Here is a 19,613-nt window from a genome sequence, read left to right as displayed (position 1 = left end):
AAGCCCCATCCCCATCTCCTACCTACTAAACTCATCACGCCCCCTTGATATCAGAGGTAGTTTCTTTACTCAGAGTAGTAAGGGAATGGAACGCTTTGCCTGCAACGGTAGTAGATTCGCAAACTTTAGGTACATTTAAGTCGTCACTGGATAAGCATATGGACATACATGGAAGAGTGTAGGTTAGATGGGCTTGAGATCGGTATGACAGGTCGGCACAACATCGAGGGCCGAAGGGCCTGTACTGTGCTGTAATGTTCTATGTATGTAAAGCTTTTGTGAATCATTTGCTTCAGGATTTGGAGGGCAGTTCACTGTCCGTAGACACTACCTTCACAATTCAGTTCAGCAGCAAACAGCTAGTACTACTGCTTAAACCATATAGTCAGTCCTTCTGTCCCAGCCTATACTGCTCCCCTCCTCTAGTCCTCAACATCTTGAGCACAGTTTTAGCCCCAGGCTCCTTTACCATTCATTAACTGTTGAGCTGAGATACACAAACAGGTCACAGCAGTGAGCATGCACAGGGGCAGCTTTTCCCAGTACATCTGGCTGTGTACACTAATGTGCCATTAAATCTCTAGAAACATGCTCCATGTATTATTTGTCCTGAATAGTTCTAGAAGCATGTTAAACTGTATGAGCTAAAAGCCAGTTTGCAAATTGTGACATTCTGAATGCCTATTTTTTTTAAAATGAAAACCCATTCAGAGTTAAAATTTCTTTCAGGCAATTCTCCTCACTGCACCATGAGGCTTCCCAATGAAATTGAAGGAGCTGCCTCTGGGACAGCAACTACTGCTGTGAAATCAGTGGCTGAAATTTAATTAAATAAACTTGCATCCAAATTTATAAAATGTAAAAGCTAAACAAACAACCTTTCTCCTTGGAATTCTATCCAAGGCTCTGTCAGGAACACATACATGCAAAACTGAAGTAAATACTTGTGTCTACTTGCTTTTAAATCATATTGCAAGTTAGATAACTAGCTTCTTACCATATTTACTCAGGTACTGGTCGATCTTGTGTATAGGTCGACCCAGCACCTCCATTGACTGTCCCCGCTGAAGTCAAACTTGATCCAATAAATATCTACTTGATAGAATCAGTGGCATTGCATAGCCCTGAAAGTGACTGTTCAGCTCCTGTGTCTGCACATATCAATGTCGGATATCAAAATACCTTTGTCTCCTTGAGTGTGGGGTCAGTGCAAACATCTGGACACCTGGAAACTAACTGTGAGGCAATAGGAAAGGAGGATCTTGCAACACTTCTGACATGTTTCATGTAAAAACGTCAACCTGCCATTGTTTGGCTAAAAATGAGAAAATATGACAATGAGGAAGGCTACTTTTCTACAGGGAAATATGGTATTCAGATCTCTCATGGGTCTGCCTTTACACCATCTCCACAAATTCCTATTGCTTTTGCTCCAATGAAAACATGCGCAGTTCTGGAAATTTCTGTGTGGTGGAAAGCCTAGATCAGGAATTGGCAGACTTAACGCAGGAAAGGACTTTCTTTGTACATTTCAAAAATGAAACATCTTGATGCTTGCTGCATAAATGCCAATAACAGACAACAGAACACATTCCAACATGGAAAGGTTTACAAAGATTAATTGAATGATCATCTCTCACAAGTACAGTATTAATACAGGATCAGCAAAGCGAAACAAGCTATTAATTCACATAGAAGAGGTTTGATAACTATGGGTCAGGATTGGGCTACACAACTAATTAAAAACCACATGTGGCTCTGGAGTGCCAGGCCGCAGCCACGATGAATTCCCCGAGTTGTTTTTCTTTTAAACTTCCTCCAGTGCATTAATAGTCATTGAGTCAGAATCATAAAGCACGGAAACAGACCCTTTGGCCCAACTCGTCCATGCCAAATAGATTTCCTCAACTGAACTAGTCCCATTTGCCTGTGTTTGGCCCATATACCTCTGAACCTTTCCTGTCCAAATATCTTAAAATGCTGTTACCACATCCTCTGGCAGTTCATTCCGAACACGCACCACTCTGTGTGAAAAAGTTGCCCGAGGTCCCTTTTAAATCTTTCTCCTCTCGCCTTAAAAATATGCCTTCTACTTTTGAACTCCCCCCACCCTAGAGAAAAGGCTGTTCAAATTATCAATGCCTCTCATGATTTTACAAACTTCTACAAGGTCACCCCTCAACCTATGTTCCAGTGAAAAAATGTCCCAGCCTATCCAGCCTCTCTTCACTATTCAAGCCGTCCAGACTCGATAACATTCTTTTAAATCTTTTCTGCATTCCCTACAAACTAATAATGTCCTTCCTACAGCAGGGTGACTAGAACTATACACAGTACTCCAACGTGGCCTCACCAACGTCCTTTTCAACTGTAACAGGGCGTGCTGACAATTCAGCAATTGCTAAATGAATTTATTTTGCAAGTATAGGAGGCACAGACTGACAACAATTCATTTTTATTGCATCCTGAACTAAACAAACATCACAAAAGCACCTCACGGTGGAAAATCTAGGATGACATCTGACACTGAGCTGCACTGAGTGACATGGGGCAAACAGTCGAAAGTTTGGTCAAAAGTTTTCAGGAGAATCTTCCAGAAGTGAGATGCAGGAGGTTTAGGGAGAGAGGTCAAGGGGATAGGGTCAAGGCAGCTGTTGGAGTGCCCACAAATAGTGGGGTGATTAAAATCAGGATGTTCAGAAGGTCAGGGTTGGAGGAATGTGGTTTTATATCACATCCAGGTGCTCGGGTTCAAGACAGACTGGTCAAGGAGAAGACGACATCAAGAACTATCTTCAGATTTAGATTTTTTTACAACACCATCCATTATCCAGCATGACTAAATACTCCGAACATGGTATTTAGAGACATACCAAACTCTAACCTTGTTATCACTTTATATAAAGACTACTCCATAAATTCAACTGCCTAATGCCAGTTGATCTACTCCATATGCTTCTCTGCACAGGTTTCTAACAATCACACATTTAGATTTTAGCCTTCTGCCTCGCTGCCCATACATTTCACTCTGTTTCCTTAACTCCACTCTACGGTGCTACTTATGCCCTGTGAGGAGCAACTCCATTATATCATCACGATGCTGCTCCATGGTCCTAAAGTCCTTACACAACAGATCGAAGACATCATGAGGGCTGAGGGGCTAACAGAGATTGCAGACTTAAGGAGACAACAAGGGGTAGAACTGGATGAACACAACAGGCCAAGCGGCATCAGAGAAGCAGGAAAGCTGACGTTTCGGGTCTAGACCCTTCTTCAGAAAAACCATTTTCTGAAGAAGGATCCAGATCGAAAAGTCAGCCTTCCTGCTCCTCTGATGCTGTTTGGCCTGTTGTATTCATCCAGCTCTACAACTTATTACCTCAGATTCTCCAGCATCTACTATCTCTGAGACTTGGAGGTTGTGGAGCGATTTGAACATTTTGAAACAAAACATTTTGTTATCATAGGGTCAAGCAGTTAGCACAGGTTGATGGTTAATGGGATGAGATTTAATGTGAGCAAGGAATTGAGCAATGACTTCTCAATGTCTCCATGACCAAGTTTAAGGAAAATAGTCAAGTCTGAAAGTGAGAAAGTTACCAGTTAGGGATCCAGCAGGAGGAGGACAATATTTGGGAGATAGAATTAGAGGTTTTAATAACAGCATGAAAAGATGGTTGAGTATGGCACTCACACTGTGGTCAGTTTAATTCCAAGTGTCACCAGTTAGAAGCCGGCGTTCCTTTGCCAGCCCTCGTGGTCTGACTGATTCCAGATTAGGGCAGCCGTCAGGTTCTGAAAAGTAATCTCGCTGTCTCCAAGGTAACATTGAATGTGGACAGTGCCTCCAACTGAGGAAACTAAAAAGGACACTTTTGGCTAAGTACCATGTGGTCAGTCAGGCTCTCGCATGTCCCATTGATAGGCCCAGTTACTGTGTAACAACAAAAGACCCATCCTGTTATTACCAGGATAGAGTTCATTATGGGGAAACTGTTCAAAACCTCTACAGAAGAGCAAAGGAGGAAACCAAAATGGAGGAGATAATGGGAACTGCAGATGCTGGAGAATCCAAGATAACAAAGTATGAGGCTGGATGAACACAGCAGGCCCAGCAGCATCTCAGGAGCACAAAAGCTGACGTTTCGGGCCTAGACCCTTCATCTGAGAGCTCTGAAGGAGGGTCGGGGCCCGAAACGTCAGCTTTTGTGCTCCTGAGATGCTGCTTGGCCTGCTGTGTTCATCCAGCTCCACACTTTGTTAACCAAAATGGAGAGCCAGGTTGCAGTGCTCCAAATGTGGACTTTCTAATGAGTCACACAACATTCTAATGACCTCAACCATCTGCTTGATGCAAAGTGAGGTTGACAAGACGTTCATACAGACTGGACACATTTAATCAAAATAATCAACATCAAATCAATATTTCACGACTGGAGCACATTCATTGTGTGTTTAAAAATCCTGTTTTGCTCTTTATGTACATAAAGTTGAATTTACAATAATTAAGATAGCCTTGTCTGCCCTGCCTTGCCTATTTCCTTAAATAATTTCCAATATATTTTGAATGCTGTGTGTCTCCCTGCTCATAAATGGTATCATCAGCAAATTTATGATGATCAGAGATCTACAGCACCGAAAAAGTCCCTCCAGGCCATCATGTCTGCTCCAGTTTAAAACAAAACACCTAAATGTTCTAATCCCAATACAGTCAGTCATCAAGAATCATTTTGGAATTTTTTCTTTATGTCATTAATGTGAAACAAGCCCTACATTATTAGGTGTTCACTGCACAGAACTTTATCACTACATTAGCAAATTAGTGACCAATCCACTAAATTATAGTTAAATTCATTGTCTTAGCCTTTTGAAAAGCCTCAGATGTGGAATGTTATCAAAAGCCTTTTATTAAGTTTTGTGAGTAAGTTTTACCCACTAGATAACCCACATTAACAGTGACCTAATTAAATACATAGCGGGTGCATAAGATATGACTTGCTGGTTTGATTCCTGATGATTTCTCGTAGCCCCTCTCCTTTTCAGGTGAGCACTGAAAAGATCCTGAGAAATAACTTTAAACGCTTGTTCACTATGTTACAGCTTTATAATTCCTTAATATAATTCTCAATTAGAATTTAACTTTTGAACATTTACCTTTGAGGTTATTTATGAATTTACTTTTCTAGGAAAATTTCACAGTAGTAAGTGTTTCAGAACTTTACTGGCCTCCTGTCAGACAGCACAAACTCAAATCTGTGGTTGAATGCTCTTCAGTTCTGAACTTGAATCCTGCGTTTAAAATCATTTCAAAATATATTACACCCTGGGAGTTCAAGAGATGCATTAGCCTGGAAATGAGTGCCCATACTGAAGAGGATGTGCCCTTATTTCCAATCATTTTAAAAAATACATGAAAAAGCTGTACCTTGTTTCTGAGATGCAAATAGGTTATCTTTTCCTAAAATGCTGTGTGGTTTTATAATAACTGCTGAAATTCCACCCAGGAAAACTAATGTTAATCTTTGCATAGCATCAAGCTTTTTTAACCAATTAAATATTCCCAGAGTTCTCTGAAAGAAGTAATATTTTAAAAGCCTGATATTTTAGCCAATGCAGACATTTTGCTGTAATATTTATAAAAGGAGCAGACAGCCAATGCATCAGACTTCCTGGTTTTTCTGAAGAAGGGTGCAGACGAGAAACATCAGCTTTACTGCTCCTTTAATGCTGCTTGGCCTGCTGTGTTCCTCCAGCTCCCACACTGTTGTCACTGACTCCAGCATCTGCAGATCCTGCTATCTCTGACTTCCTGATTTGCTGTCTGAAGAGAATACTTCCACGTGATTGGCTACAACATCATTGTTGGCAGATAACTGGAGATAAGAGAGTGTTGGAGCTGGATGAACACAGCAGGCCAGGCAGCAGAGGAACAGGAAAGCTGGCATTTTGAGTCTAGACTTTTCTTCAGGTTTAATGACCAGGAAAGCAGAAATCCAGATCATTGGATTTTTGTAGATAGATTTCATCGAGATTGTTGGAGAATGGTAAAACTTGGCTCAATAAAAATTTTCTTCAGACCCCTTCCCCACAACTAGCAATCTAACATTTGAGACCTTACCCTTTCTAAGGCAGATCAGGTTTTTAGGGCAAAATTCTTGTATTTAACTGAAGGTTATTGCACCGTCACTCATTATCATACTGTGCAGAGATATCGGACAGAAAAACTAAAACTTCAATAATCTCTGGGATTTTAATGCTCTTTCACGTACTCTTTTTTTAAAAAACAGTTTGCTCGTAGGATGTGGGTGTCACATTTATTACCCAACCCCAATTGGCCAGAGGTCAGTTAAGAGTCATATACATTGCTGTGGGTGTGGAGTCACATATAGGCCAGGCCAGGTAAGGATTGCAGATTTCCCATCTCACGAAGGACATTAGAGAACCAGATGCGATTTTACATGATCACCATCTTTACACTCCAGTTTTTTTTAAATTAAATTCAACTTTCAGCATGTGCCAGGGTTGGGTTGAACAGAGGTCCCCACAGCATTGATCAGTGACATTGTCACAACAACGGGATGGGGATAGTGCAAGGGTCAGGGAGGACAGGGACAGAAGTGGGAAGATGTGCTGTGGTTCTTTTGGGTGGGAGAGAGGAGCAAGAGGATGTGGATCATGCTTGGGGTAAGACGGTGTGCGGGACATGGAGGAGGGGAGAGGAGGAAGATGTAATCATGTGAGGGTTGTGGCTGATGATGAAGGGTTATGGGGGGGTGGGAGGCAAGATGGTGTGTGGGTTTTTGAGGTGGTGGGAGAGATGGGGTGCTGGTGGGGGTGTGCAATGTAAAACCTCCACTGATACAATAACTTTAACATTTAAGAAGAACCAAATCTATTCCAAAGTACTTTATACTCCCAGGTATCTAGCCCCAGCTCTTAAAATGAAAAGGGCACAGGTATTCACGCGCACACACCCCTGCGCACATGTGAACACTGCCCCTAGCCAGTGACATTAATGCAACAGCTGATGACAACATCACTGACTCTTGTATCTCAGCATCAGACTTGTGCGTTACTGCACACCTCCAAAACACATCTGTAATACTGAGCAACAGCAAACGCTTCATGGGAACAGGAATAGGCCGTTCAGCCCCTCGAGTCCAATCACCAGTGAGATCATGGCTGGCATGTGGCCTAGCTCCATATTGCTACCCTTGGCCCATATCCCCAAACATGCTGTTTAACAAAAATGTAATCTCTGGCTTAAAATGTACTGATTCAGCATCCAATGCCATTTGTGGAAAAGACACCCAAACCTCTACCACTCTCATCGTGTGGAAGTGCTTCCTGATATCTCTCCTGAACAGTCTGGCCCTAATTCTCTGTCTCCTAGTTCTAGAATCCCCAACAATATCAACAGAGGTTCCGTTATACTGTGCCGAGATCCCAAATGGATGGATCACATTATGGAATGAGACCAAATAACACAAACAGCTCAGTCCCTATATAAGAAGGGTTCAGCACACATCATAGTTCCTCCGACCTTGGCTATATTCACCTAGCCTAGAATCTAAACAAAACGACTCGCAGCTCGTGATCAGAGATTTACGTCTCCTATTACTCTTTACTGGATGTTCAGTCCTTTCCTGTATGGGTCAACAGTTAATTAAACACATGTACACAAATCCCTCCAAAAGAATGAAGTAGGGTAATACATCAGCCCTGATCTACATCATGACATTAATTTCACTGCAATTGACAGCTGCATTCTCACACAGTACAGTTCAAAGCACGGAGAGATTCGCTCAGCTCCACAAAATGGGCACAGGACCTAAAGGAATTGCTCATTAATCTTATCATTAATGATTAAAAACTGAGCAAAGTTGGGGGGGGGGGGTGTGGTGTGGTTTCACACAGTAACCAGATAGCTGACTTTACTGCTCCAGGAAGTTAATTAATGCTTCAAGTCTTTTGTCAAACCTGACACATGATGAATGACCAAAATTATTTGTTTTATAAACAGCAAACATTTCAGAAACTTACCATTCCTACCATTTGTAGCTGAATAAGGAGGTCCTTTGTCAGACTGTCCGGCTGCAATACTATCTTTCCTCATTATCCCCCAACTAAAATTAATTGCCTATTTGGAGTGCTTTCCTGCCAGGTTAACCCCATTAACACCAGCCTCACATATTACCGATACCCTCTTGGTTTACAGGAAGTTTCCCTGGGATTGAGAGCACATCGTGTGAGCAAATGCAATATTTAACAGGCTCTTTGAGAGCTGGCTGCCCTGGGGGAATGAACACTTCCTGGGACACTTCCTGTACCTGATGCTCCGAAATAGCCCATTATGGGCAGAGCTGACCCCACCCCCGCTTCACCATCCCCCAGCCATCCACCACATCTTTCAGCGTGTGCGCACACACACACACACACACACACACACACACACAAGTCATTCAGTTTATGCATTATTTACAGAGATAACATTTTAAAACCTCTTCAAGCAGAAGTCACTCTTGGTTTGCAGCACCCTGCAGTTCAGCTTTGAGAACCGACTCACTCAGTCTCTCTGGCAGTGCAGGTCACAGAACAGACACTGCTACTATCCAAACAAGACCTGAAGCTCTGAAAAAAACTCTCCATTATCTCGCCCACATCTCATACTTTTGGCTTAGAAATAGTAATGATGCTGGAGTCAGCGATAACACACAGCGTGGAGCTGGAGGAACACAGCAGGCAAGTTAACGTTTCAGGTCAGGACCCTTCTTTAGAAACCCCAATCAGAAACGTTAGCTTTCCTGCTCCCCTGATACTGCCTAGCCTGCTGTGTTCACCCAGGATAACAAAGTGTGAAGCTGGATGAGCACAGCAGGCCAAGCAGCATCTCAGGAGCACAGAAGCTGACGTTTCAGGCCTAGACCCTTCATCAGAAAAGCTCCTCTGTTGTTGCTTGGCCTGCTGTGAGACAGCGAGAGCGGAGATCGGAGATCGGAGAGCTTCTGTAACTGAATGGCTGCATGTAACCACCACCTCCCCACCCCGCCTTCCAGGGCAGTGCCATCCAAGGGGCACAACACTGCCCCCACACGTCTTCTCGACAGGTTCAGCTGAGTATCCAGGTACCTGCTCACCAACGAGTCAATTCTTCAGTTCAATGAGTAGGTTCACAGTTTGACCAAATAAAAACTCTTAAAGCACACTCCCCACCATAATGTGCCCAATTGTTTCAGCCTTGCTGCTGGGGTACCAGCTCACAATACAACACTAAGCCAAACGCACCAGCAACACCAACAGCTTGTGAGGAATCTGGCTCCAAGCAGTTCTAACCAACATCGACCCAGAGGAATGGAAACCAGCTCTTTCCACTTTCCAATTAGGAATAAAATTGCTCCTGTGCATTGAACACAAGAGGAAAATGCTGCCATTAGTTCGAGAGGATTGAGTTAAATAATTATCTTTTGTATCTTTAAGCAGCACCTCCCTCCCTTTCAAGGGATCATTCAGTAACCCAGGCTCCAGACCACTAATCCCTCTTTACATATCCCCGAGACAGGCATTGTCTGCCTCACTCTTCATATAGCCCAGGATTAAAGCATTGAGCTTTGGCCCAAGCTGTCTGATAGAAAAGGATTGGTAGCAGTAATGGCTGTTCAATGCCGAACTTCCAGCAACAAATCTAACAAGGTCAGAGATGGGGGAGATTTACCTTTGAAGGACACAATTAGAATCAGGCAGAGAATCAAAGCTGCCTCACACTATAATCCTCCAACCATCTGGAGGTCAGAAACATAATTTACTGAATGTTACAAAGCTAACATTCAATGTTCAAAGCATCAATTGGAAGCCAAATTATTTTTGATTCAGTAACAAAATCTCAAGCAGTAACTCTAAAAGCAGAACCTCACAATGTTCTCAGCTTTGGTTCTGAAGGTTAGTCCCACCACCAGAGGGAGTTAACCGCATGAGAAGATCCTGCAGAGGTTGGGCTTGATCAATCCTTTGCCCAGTGTTCATCTGAGCTACCAAAACACAACACTCCCAGGTTTGATCCTCGTTAAAGGTACTATGTAAATGCAAGTTTGTTGTGACCACCCTGTAGATAAAGAACCACCAGGGTGGCATGGTTGCTCAGTGGGTGGCACTGCAGCCTCACAGCACCAGGCACCCAGGTCTGATTCCACCCTCAGGCGACTGTCCATGTGGAGTTTGCACATTCTCCCTGTGTCTGCGTGGGTTTCCTCCGGGTGCCCCAGTTTCCTCCCTGAAAGATTTGTAGCCTAGGTGGATTGGCCATGCTAAAATGCCTGTAGTGTTCAGCGATTAGGTGGGTTATCATGGGACGGGTGAGATGCTGTGAGGGTCATTGTGGACTTGTTGGGCCAAAGGGCCTGTTTCCACACTGTAGGGATTCTACGATGAAGACGACTTTTTCTGACTTTCTTATTTTGATGCAGTTTAAAAAAAATTAAGCTCCTCTTCATCCTGACTAATGTCTAAGATTCCACGTCTTATTGATTCATATCCTTTTTATAAAGAGCTGTCCAAAACCATTGACAGTTCTCCAAAATGAGGTTCTGAAACAGGCTTGTCAAATTTCTCAAGAGAGCAGGTCAGGAAGGCAGCTCCATACCTTCGCTGGGAGAATGAAAGCCGGCTCGGCCAGAACAGCCCACATCCCAGGGATCAATTAAAAAAGGAAGTCAAAGGGAGCCTCCTGTCTAACAACACTGACCTGCTCTCATCGGGTCAGACATTGTGTTCAGAAGTCTCCTGAGTAACATGAGATCAACTGAACATCCCCGTCGGATCGTGAAAATTACCCAAAGCTGGCTATCCTGGAAGGAGGTTCTCGAAGACTCTTCCTTGAATTTCCAGATGGCCCAGATAAGGCTCCATTCTGTCACACTGTTGATGTTGACATTACCACCAGGTCTGTGACAACACATCACAACCAAAACGAAAGCTGATGCTTCGAATGCTTCCAGATTGGGCAATCACTTACTCTCTAAAATCACAGTGCTCATGAACCAACATTTGGACCAAAGGGGCTGTTTCTGTTCTGACACTTTGATATTTAAAAACACCTGGATGTGTTTATGAATAGGAAGGGTTTAAGATGATATGGGCCTCATGCTGGCAAATGGGATGAGGTCAGATTATGATATCATTGGCCTGGATGAGTTGAACTGAAGGGTCTGTTTCCACAGTGTATGACTAATACAGCCGTAGAACAATGACAGACAGGACCTACCACGCAGGATCAGACAAAACATAGGGAGATTGGAAAAAAAGTTACTCATTCTAAAGACAAAGGAAAGGCATCTCATGGCGAGTGATCTTTCTGCTTCTTGATGGCTGACAATGGGGTTTTTCTGAAGATGGCACCATTGCTCAAGTCCCTCTCTGTAAGGAGGCGGAGGCAATGGAGGAAGTGAAAACTGAGACAAATCCTGTCCTCAGTCAACATGGACATTGATGCAATTCCTAATTGGAATGCTTTTAGATTTAATTCCTCAGGTGTTTCCAATATTACAACCTTACCAACAATAGAACATAGAACAGTACAGCACAGAACAGGCCCTTCAGCCCACGATGTTGTGCCGACCATTGATCCTCATGTATGCATCCTCAAATTTCTGTGACCATATGCATGTCCAGCAGTCTCTTAAATGTCCCCAATGACCTTGCTTCCACAACTGCTGCTGGCAACGCATTCCATGATCTCACAACTCTCTGCGTAAAGAACCTGCCTCTGACATCCTCTCTATACTTTCCACCAACCAGCTTAAAACTATGACCCCTCGTGCTAGCCATTTCTGCCCTGGGAAATAGTCTCTGGCTATCAACTCTATCTATGCCTCTCATTATCTTGTATACCTCAATTAGGTCCCCTCTCCTCCTCCTTTTCTCCAATGAAAAGAGACCGAGCTCAGTCAACCTCTCTTCATAAGATAAGCCCTCCAGTCCAGGCAGCATCCTGGTAAACCTCCTCTGAACCCTCGCCAAAGCATCCACATCTTTCCTATAATAGGGCGCCCAGAACTGGACGCAGTATTCCAAGTGCGGTCTAACCAAAGTTTTATTTACAAACTTTCTTTTATAGACTAGTGAGTACATAGAACATGGAACAGAACAATGGAATGGGCTGTATACAAAGTGAGCTTTATAAACTGAAAGAACTGCAGATGCTGTTAATCAGGAATAAAAACAAAAAGTTGCTGGAAAAGCTCGGCAGGTCTGGCAGCATCTGTAAGGAAAAGACAGTTAACATTTCGGGTCCAGTGACCCTTCCTCAGGACGTCAGTGAGCATTAATGTTTTTCAAGCTAAAGATGACTTTCTGCACAGTGAGCAAGAAAAGAGTGCTGCACTTATATCGTACCTGCTGTGATAGCAAGGTCATCTTAAAATAACTTTACTGCCAATACAGGACTTTCAACTAGTTCATACGTGCACCACCCTCTGCATGAAACAGTGATCCATTTTAAAATTGGTCTCTTCTCACCTTGAGCCTATGTCCTCTAGTTTTGGATTCCCTACCCTGGGGAAAAGACCTTGGCTATTCACTCCAACCACTCTCCTCATGATATTATAAACCTCTACAAGGTCATCCCTCAGCCTCCAATACTCCAGGGAAAATAGCCCCAGCCTATTCAGCCTCTCCCTGTAGCTCAAACCCTCCAACCCTGGCAACATCCTTGTAAATCTTTTCTGGACCCTTCCAAGTTTAACAACATCTTTGCTACTGCAGGGGGACCAGAAGTGAATGCAGTATTCAGAAAGTGGCCAAACCAACATGCTGTACGTCCGCGACACGACCTCCTAACCTCGGTACTTAAAGCAATGACCAATTAAGGCAAATGTAGCAAGCACCTTGGACACAGTGGCACTTTGGGGCTTATCAAGCTTTTTGAAGTATAGTCACGGTTGTAATATGGGGCTTTGATACCTGGAACATTTCCCTGTACTGAAATGGTGAAATAATAAATATTCTGATGAAAAAAATTGAGATTCAATAGAGGGCCAGGATTTGGAGAAACATCTGTTGTACAATTCAATATAGTGGATCTTGGAATGGGTTTTATTGTCTCAGTGGTATTACTTGTTTCGTGCTATACCTTCGTGTTTGTGGATGAGAAAAAAAGCTGTAGTTCATCCACCCCATTCATGGTTGTTCCACTTGATTTTTTTTGTACTTGCCTGACCCTCAGTGTCTGCAGTTAGGAGGCCATCACTTGTGCCAGGGAAATGTGAAAATTCAAGTACTTCAGCCTGTCAGTGCTAGGCTTTATCATCAGCAAGTGTCAAATGGAATTTATACATCAACGTAGAAAAGTGAGATTCTTTAAAGCAAAGGTATCCAACAAAATTTGACACCAAATCCTGTAAAGGGATAGTACAGCAGTTGATCCAAAGCATCAAAGAAACAGGCTTTCAGATGCATTTTGAAGGAGGATAGAAGGTTGGACACGAGAGACTTTTACAAAGGAGAATTCAATTAAACGTGCAGCCTTCGGTAGTGTTATACACAGAGACCTAGGGGTTCAGGTACCAACTCTTTGAAGTTTGCAGCACATATAGACAGGATGGTGAAGGAGGCATTACTGCCTTCACTGCTCAGACCTTGGAGTGAGTATAGGGGTTGGGATGCAACATTGAGGTCGTACAAGACGTTGGTGAGGCCTCTTCTGGAATACCGTGAGCAGTTCTGGTCCCATTGTTAAGTTGGAGACAGCACAGAAGAGATTTGCCAGGATGTTGCCAGGAATGAAGAGTTTGAATTATAAAGACATTTTGGATAGACTGGGATGTTTCCCAGTGGAGCATCCGAGGTTGAGGGGTGACTTTAGAGGTTTATGCAATCATCAGGCTAGTGATAAGGTGAATGGAAGGTGTTTTTCCCCCCAAGGTGGGGAATTTCCAGACTTGAGGGCATATTTCAGGTGAAAGGAGAAAGATTTAAAAAGGGACCTAAGGGGCAACTCTTTAAGACAGAGTGGCTAGCATGTGGAATGAACTTCCAGAGGAAGTGGAGGATGTGGATACATTTACAACACTTAAAAGACATTTGGATAAGTACAAGAAGAGGAAAAGTTTGGAGGAAATGTGCCAATTGCAGGCAGGTGGGACTAGTTTCGTTTGGGATTATAGTTGACATGGACTGGTTGGACCGAAGGGTCTGCTTCTGTGCCATGTGACTGACCCCAGTGCCGACACCCCCAGCAACGCAGTGCTCTCTCGGCACCGACGCCCCCCCACTGGCTGTGCGGTGCTCCCTTGGCGCTGCATCAGATTGTTAACGTGGGCTGTTTTCAGTTCACTTTTGAAACCCACAACCGTCTGCCTCCGAGGTGAGTGTACTGCTCACTGACGCAAGACTGGTACCTGATTGTATTCCTTAATCTATTATTTGGTTACCAATGCTTACTGATTCAGCACCAGTGATAAGTTTGGTGCAGGGATGGGTTATTGGGGTAGGCACTCAACAATGGAATGGTTCTCTTCAATTCACCTTCAGCACTTCCCAACATTTGTAATTAAACCTCAATACACAGTCTTCTCACACTTTGATTGAAAAAAATACAGCATGAGAATATTATTCCATGAACAACAGCTACTGCTGCACCAAATCCTCTTCATTCTGGTTTCTAAGAAAGATCTTTTCATCATTATTGTATTTTCAAAATTACTTGAAGCAGGAACTAATTAAGTAGATATCCCTTGGCTGCCAAAACACACACAAAAAAAATTCAATCCAACTCGTCGAGGAAGCGTTTCTTCAAATTGGTCCATTTCAGTGCATCGTCTGGATTATGTTGAATTTAAATACACGCTACCCCAGTAATTAAAGCACAAAAACAGACCATTCAGCCCAACTAATCTATCCCAGTGCTGATGCTCCTCATGGACTTCCTACGACCCCTTTTTATCTGTGTTCCTGTGTCCGGGTTGCGTTCCCCATTGGCAACACCTTTGCAATAACCCAGCCTTCTTGGAGTTTGTATGACAGGGTTGATTTGTTAATAGCAGACAGTTAGAATGTAGTTATTACAGGATCTACAGAGAGAGTGTGACACCATGGTAAAGTCACTTCAACGGTAACCCAGAGGCCCAGGTTAATTCTCAATGGACAGGGGTTCAAATTCTGTCACAGCAGTTGGTGGAACTTTAATTCAAATTAATCAACCTAGAATTGAAAGCTAGCTGTCTGTGATGGTGACCAAGACAACAATCATCAATTGTTGTAGAAACCCATCCAGTTCACTAATGTCCTTGGAGGAAGGAAATCTGTCATCTCAGCAGGTCTGAGCCTACACAGGACTCAAGGAACCGGAGCTAAACTGCTTCCTGAAATGCCTGAGCAGGGCACTCTGTTCGAGAGCAATAAGGGCAAGCAATAAATAGTAGTGCAGCTGGTGAAGCCCACATTCCATGAACCAATTAGAAAGTCAAGAAAATCAGTGTTTGGGGCAACGTGCAGCAGTTTGGATGTTGTATACATCCTTCAACTCTGCTGCCCCTCCTTTCATAACAATACACCTCAACCTTCACCAGACCTTTGGCCCTACTTCACTCCCAGCATCAGGGACCTCTGCTACTCCAGCAGCTAGTCGTTCCCCAACTCTGCTGAGATTTCCAAATTGAGAGAGGAGCAGTAACACAGCAGCAGCTTTGGGAAACCTACACCTTTGAATTCCTGGAGGGTTATGGGGCTGGGTAAGTTATAGAATTAGCAAGAGAAGGATTTGAACATAAATTTTAAACTTCTAATCTTAAGGCCATACTGAATGGGAAGCTATTGGAGAACAAGTCGAACGGCAGAGGACGGGCTGAATGGCCAACTCCTGTTCCTATCATTTTTTAGGGGCGGCCAAGGATTGGGTGAATTTGGGTGACTTCCACTTTCAGCCTTTATAGGTCAGGGGGCCAGACAAGAGAGCAATGTGATTGGTCCATGTGGAAGGGTCAGGAGTACGATGGAGGATTTCAGCAGCAGACAACGAGGGTGGATGGAAATGCCGTACAGGGAGCAGGCAGTATTCCTGGTAGGGAGGACGTGTACTGAGATACTCACTCAGGGCCCAGGAGAAGAGCAAAGCCATGAACACACAGCGCTCAGGTCAGGCAGGTCTACAGGGAAATGGGTTTTTGGTGTTCCACAGACACCACTTCACTTCTGATGTGAGGTACTATCAGGGAGAAAGTCAGTATTAAACTCCTCTAGGAGGGAGCAGCTGTGCCTCAGCAATCCCAGGTTAGATTTAAACAGAACCTAGGACCAGGAGCAAGAACAAAGTGCTGGGACAAGTTCCACTTTTGCTGCCGTTTCTGACAGGGAAGCTATATCCCAACTTGTGTTTGCAACAAATGGACAGCAGCCCCTTCATTGAACTGTGTGGGGTGGGGGAGGGAGGGCAGTGTGTTGCTGACTACTTATTGACAATTTCCAGTAATCTGTACCAGCAGGTCTCGAGAGTCACAATCCAGCTTGGTTCTTTTTTCCCAGCACTCGCAGGGTTAACAGGGATAAATACAACAACATCTGGCCAACTGTGTCATGCCTGCTGTTGGATCCAGGGTTCAGGAGGCTACAGCTGGCCTGGTTTTAAATAGAGCGTCAGGACATTGCTGCCTTTGTAGTTTTTGTGGCTCCAGCTGCCTGTACCCTCACACAGAATCTGCTCTCTGGGAATAAAGCAGCAAGCCAATGCCTTGGACCAGTCTGTGACACATTGAACACCATCCTCCAGCGTATTAAACACTCCAGCCAGCAAACAAAGACACTCAGGCTCACTTCTAAGCACAAATATTATCTTTCCACATTAGGCAAGTTAAGAAAACCTTCTCCTAGGAATGGAAATATTTAAGGCAGTATGAGGAGGTCTGGACTTGTATCATGTCAGTAAATACACAGGTCCTCCCACAACATGGCACACAAGGTAGGTACTGGTGTACTGGTAACATCATTGCATTCGCTAACCAGTGAAAAGGACTCAATGTTAACCAGTGTATCAGAGACAATGGGAACTGCAGATGCTGGAGAATCCAAGATAATAAAATGTGAGGCTGGATGAACACAGCAGGCCAAACTGCTTGGCCTGCTGTGTTCATCCAGCCTCACATTTTATTATCAATGTTAACCATTTCCCTCTCCATAGATGCTGCCAGAGCTGCTGAGTTTCTCCAGCAATTTCTGTTTGTGTTTGGTTCAGATCTCCAGCACTCATAGCTCTTTGTTTTCTATTATTAACCCAGGCTAATGTTCAGGAGATTTTGGCTCGAATCCCATCACGGTAAATATTGAAACTTGAATTCAATAAAAATCTGGAGGTGAAACCTAATTGCAACTGCTGTCATTTGTTATACATGTCCAACTGATTCACTTGGGGAGGGAAATCTACCATCCGTAGATTAGATTAGATTACCTACAGTATGGAAACAGGTCCTTCGGCCCAACAAGTCCACACCGCTGAACACATGGGCAATTTAGCATGGCCAATCCACCTAGCCCGCACATCTTTGGACTGTGGGAGGAAACCTGAGCACCCGGAGGAAACCCACGTAGACACAGGGAGAATGTGCAAACTCCACACAGACGCAGTCGACTGAGGGTGGAATCGAACCCGGGTCCCTGGCACTGTGAGGCTGCAGAGCTAACCACTGAGCCACCGTGCCGCCCCTGACCTACATGTGACTCCAGGCCCACGGCAATGCGGTTGACTCTTAACTGCCCCCAGGGTAATTAACAATGGACAATAAATGTTGGGCTAGCCAGTGACAATTTTCTCCCCCCAGTGACACCCACATTCTGTAAACAAACTTAAAAAATCTCTCATTTCTGCATCTGAAGGTTCTTAAATCCCATTGGAGGACCTGCTGCACTGTTGGAGCTGCTCTCTTTTAGAGGTGGCTTTAAAACAAAGCCACTTCTATCCTTCTTAAAACAGACAGACAAAGAAGATCCTCCCACAATACTTCAAAGGCTTGGCAGTCTCTCCAGGGTCTACTCCTCCCCTCCCCACCACACAACATTTATCTCTCAATCAACATCTTTGCAATGTGGAGGAGGCATTACTGCTGGAGACACATATAAAGAGCTCACGTACAAAACTTGGGTAAGACTCGAAATGGCATAAAGGGGTAAAGAAATCAGGAGGCAGAAATACACAAAAAACACAACGTTGCTACCTCAGTTGACAAGGCCATAACAAAAACAAAATAAGAGTTAGTACTCTAGAGATTATTTCACCACGAGTAGGCAAGGAAGCTAAAGCAAGTATGTTATGTTTTACATCGAAATATGGCTGGACCTCTTTGAAGTTTGTGTCACAGGTAGACAGGGTGGTTAAGAAACTGTTTAACACACTCACCTTCATTGCTCCAATCTTTGAATACAGGAGCTGAGAGGCCGTGGTGAAATCGCACAGGACATTGATGAGCAAGGCCTGTTCTGGAATACAGCGTACAGTTCTGGTCACCCCATTAGAGGGAGGATAATTGGAGGGGGCTCAGGAAAGATTTACCAGGATGTTGCTGGGAATGGAGGGTGTGAGTTACGAGGAGATGTTGGGTTGGCTGGGACTATTTTTTTCCCCACTGGAGTCTGGGAGGTGAACGGTGACCTTACTGAGGTTTATTAAATAAAAGCGGTTGAGACAAGGTGAATAACAAGGGCCTTTGCCCTACAGGACATATTTTTAAAGGTGAGAAGAAAGGACATGAGGGGCAACTTTTTATTTTAAAATGAGAGTGGTTCATGTGTTGATTGAACTGCCAGAGGAAGTGGTAGATGCAGGTGTAGGCACATAACGTTTAAGACATTTGGATAAGTTCATGATTAGGAAAAGTTTGGAGGGATATGGGCCACGGTAGGCAGGTGGGAATAACTTAGTTTGGGAACATGGCTGGTATGGACTGGTTGGACCGAAGGGTCTGTTTCCAATCTCCATGACTCTGGTGTACACCAAAGATGCAAACTTCTTAAAACGCATATGCTGGTGCTGGAGTGGACGCAGGGATGAATTACAAGGACAGTGTGGAAACTTGCGGCTTTATGCATCTAGAAAACATTGCCAGGCCGTGTCAGTTCTCCCCTTGAAAAAGGCAGCTGAGGGGGGAACTAAATTGACATCTGTCTCAAAATCCTTCAGCACACGAGCGCAATCAGAGAGAACCTTTCCTCCAGGGACTAGAGGCTGTTAATGAGCTCATCACCAAAAAATTCAGGTAGGAGTTCAAGAAAACAGTCTTCACCCAGAGAGGGGGCAGAAATTTGAACCCAACCCTACAGAGAGATGTCAAAGTGAAGAGTATTGAAGTATTTAAAAGGGGAAGCTAGACGAGCAAATGATAAAGGAGGGACCTGAAGGTTAATGGAGGATGTTGAGGTGTGTAACAGAAACGGCAGCAGAAATTGGTTGGGCCAAAAAAAAGGCCGATTTCCATGTTAACCAGTAAAATGGATTTACCTGGACACATTGGAATGAGAAAGTTAAGACTTGTTTCCGGTCACTCGACTTAGAAACTGTACACCCAGCAACAGTACTGTCCCTTTCAGTTTTACTGTCGGTCTCTGTTAAGATTGGAACCACAGCCTCAGCCTCATAC

The 19,613-nt window shown here is 43.9% G+C and overlaps 1 protein-coding gene across 15 annotated transcripts in view; it reads right to left on the bottom strand.

Annotated features, from left to right (window-relative positions):
- LOC125466567 (polyhomeotic-like protein 2) overlaps positions 1–19,613 on the bottom strand; it is a 271,012-nt gene that overhangs the window by 57,369 nt on the left and 194,030 nt on the right. The window lies entirely within an intron of this gene.

The sequence above is a fragment of the Stegostoma tigrinum genome, chromosome 28 (assembly GCF_030684315.1).
Source record: "Stegostoma tigrinum isolate sSteTig4 chromosome 28, sSteTig4.hap1, whole genome shotgun sequence".
NCBI classification, from domain to species: domain Eukaryota; kingdom Metazoa; phylum Chordata; class Chondrichthyes; order Orectolobiformes; family Stegostomatidae; genus Stegostoma; species Stegostoma tigrinum.
The sequence above is the reverse complement of the archived record's forward strand: the minus strand, read 5'-3'. Positions and strand labels throughout refer to the sequence as shown.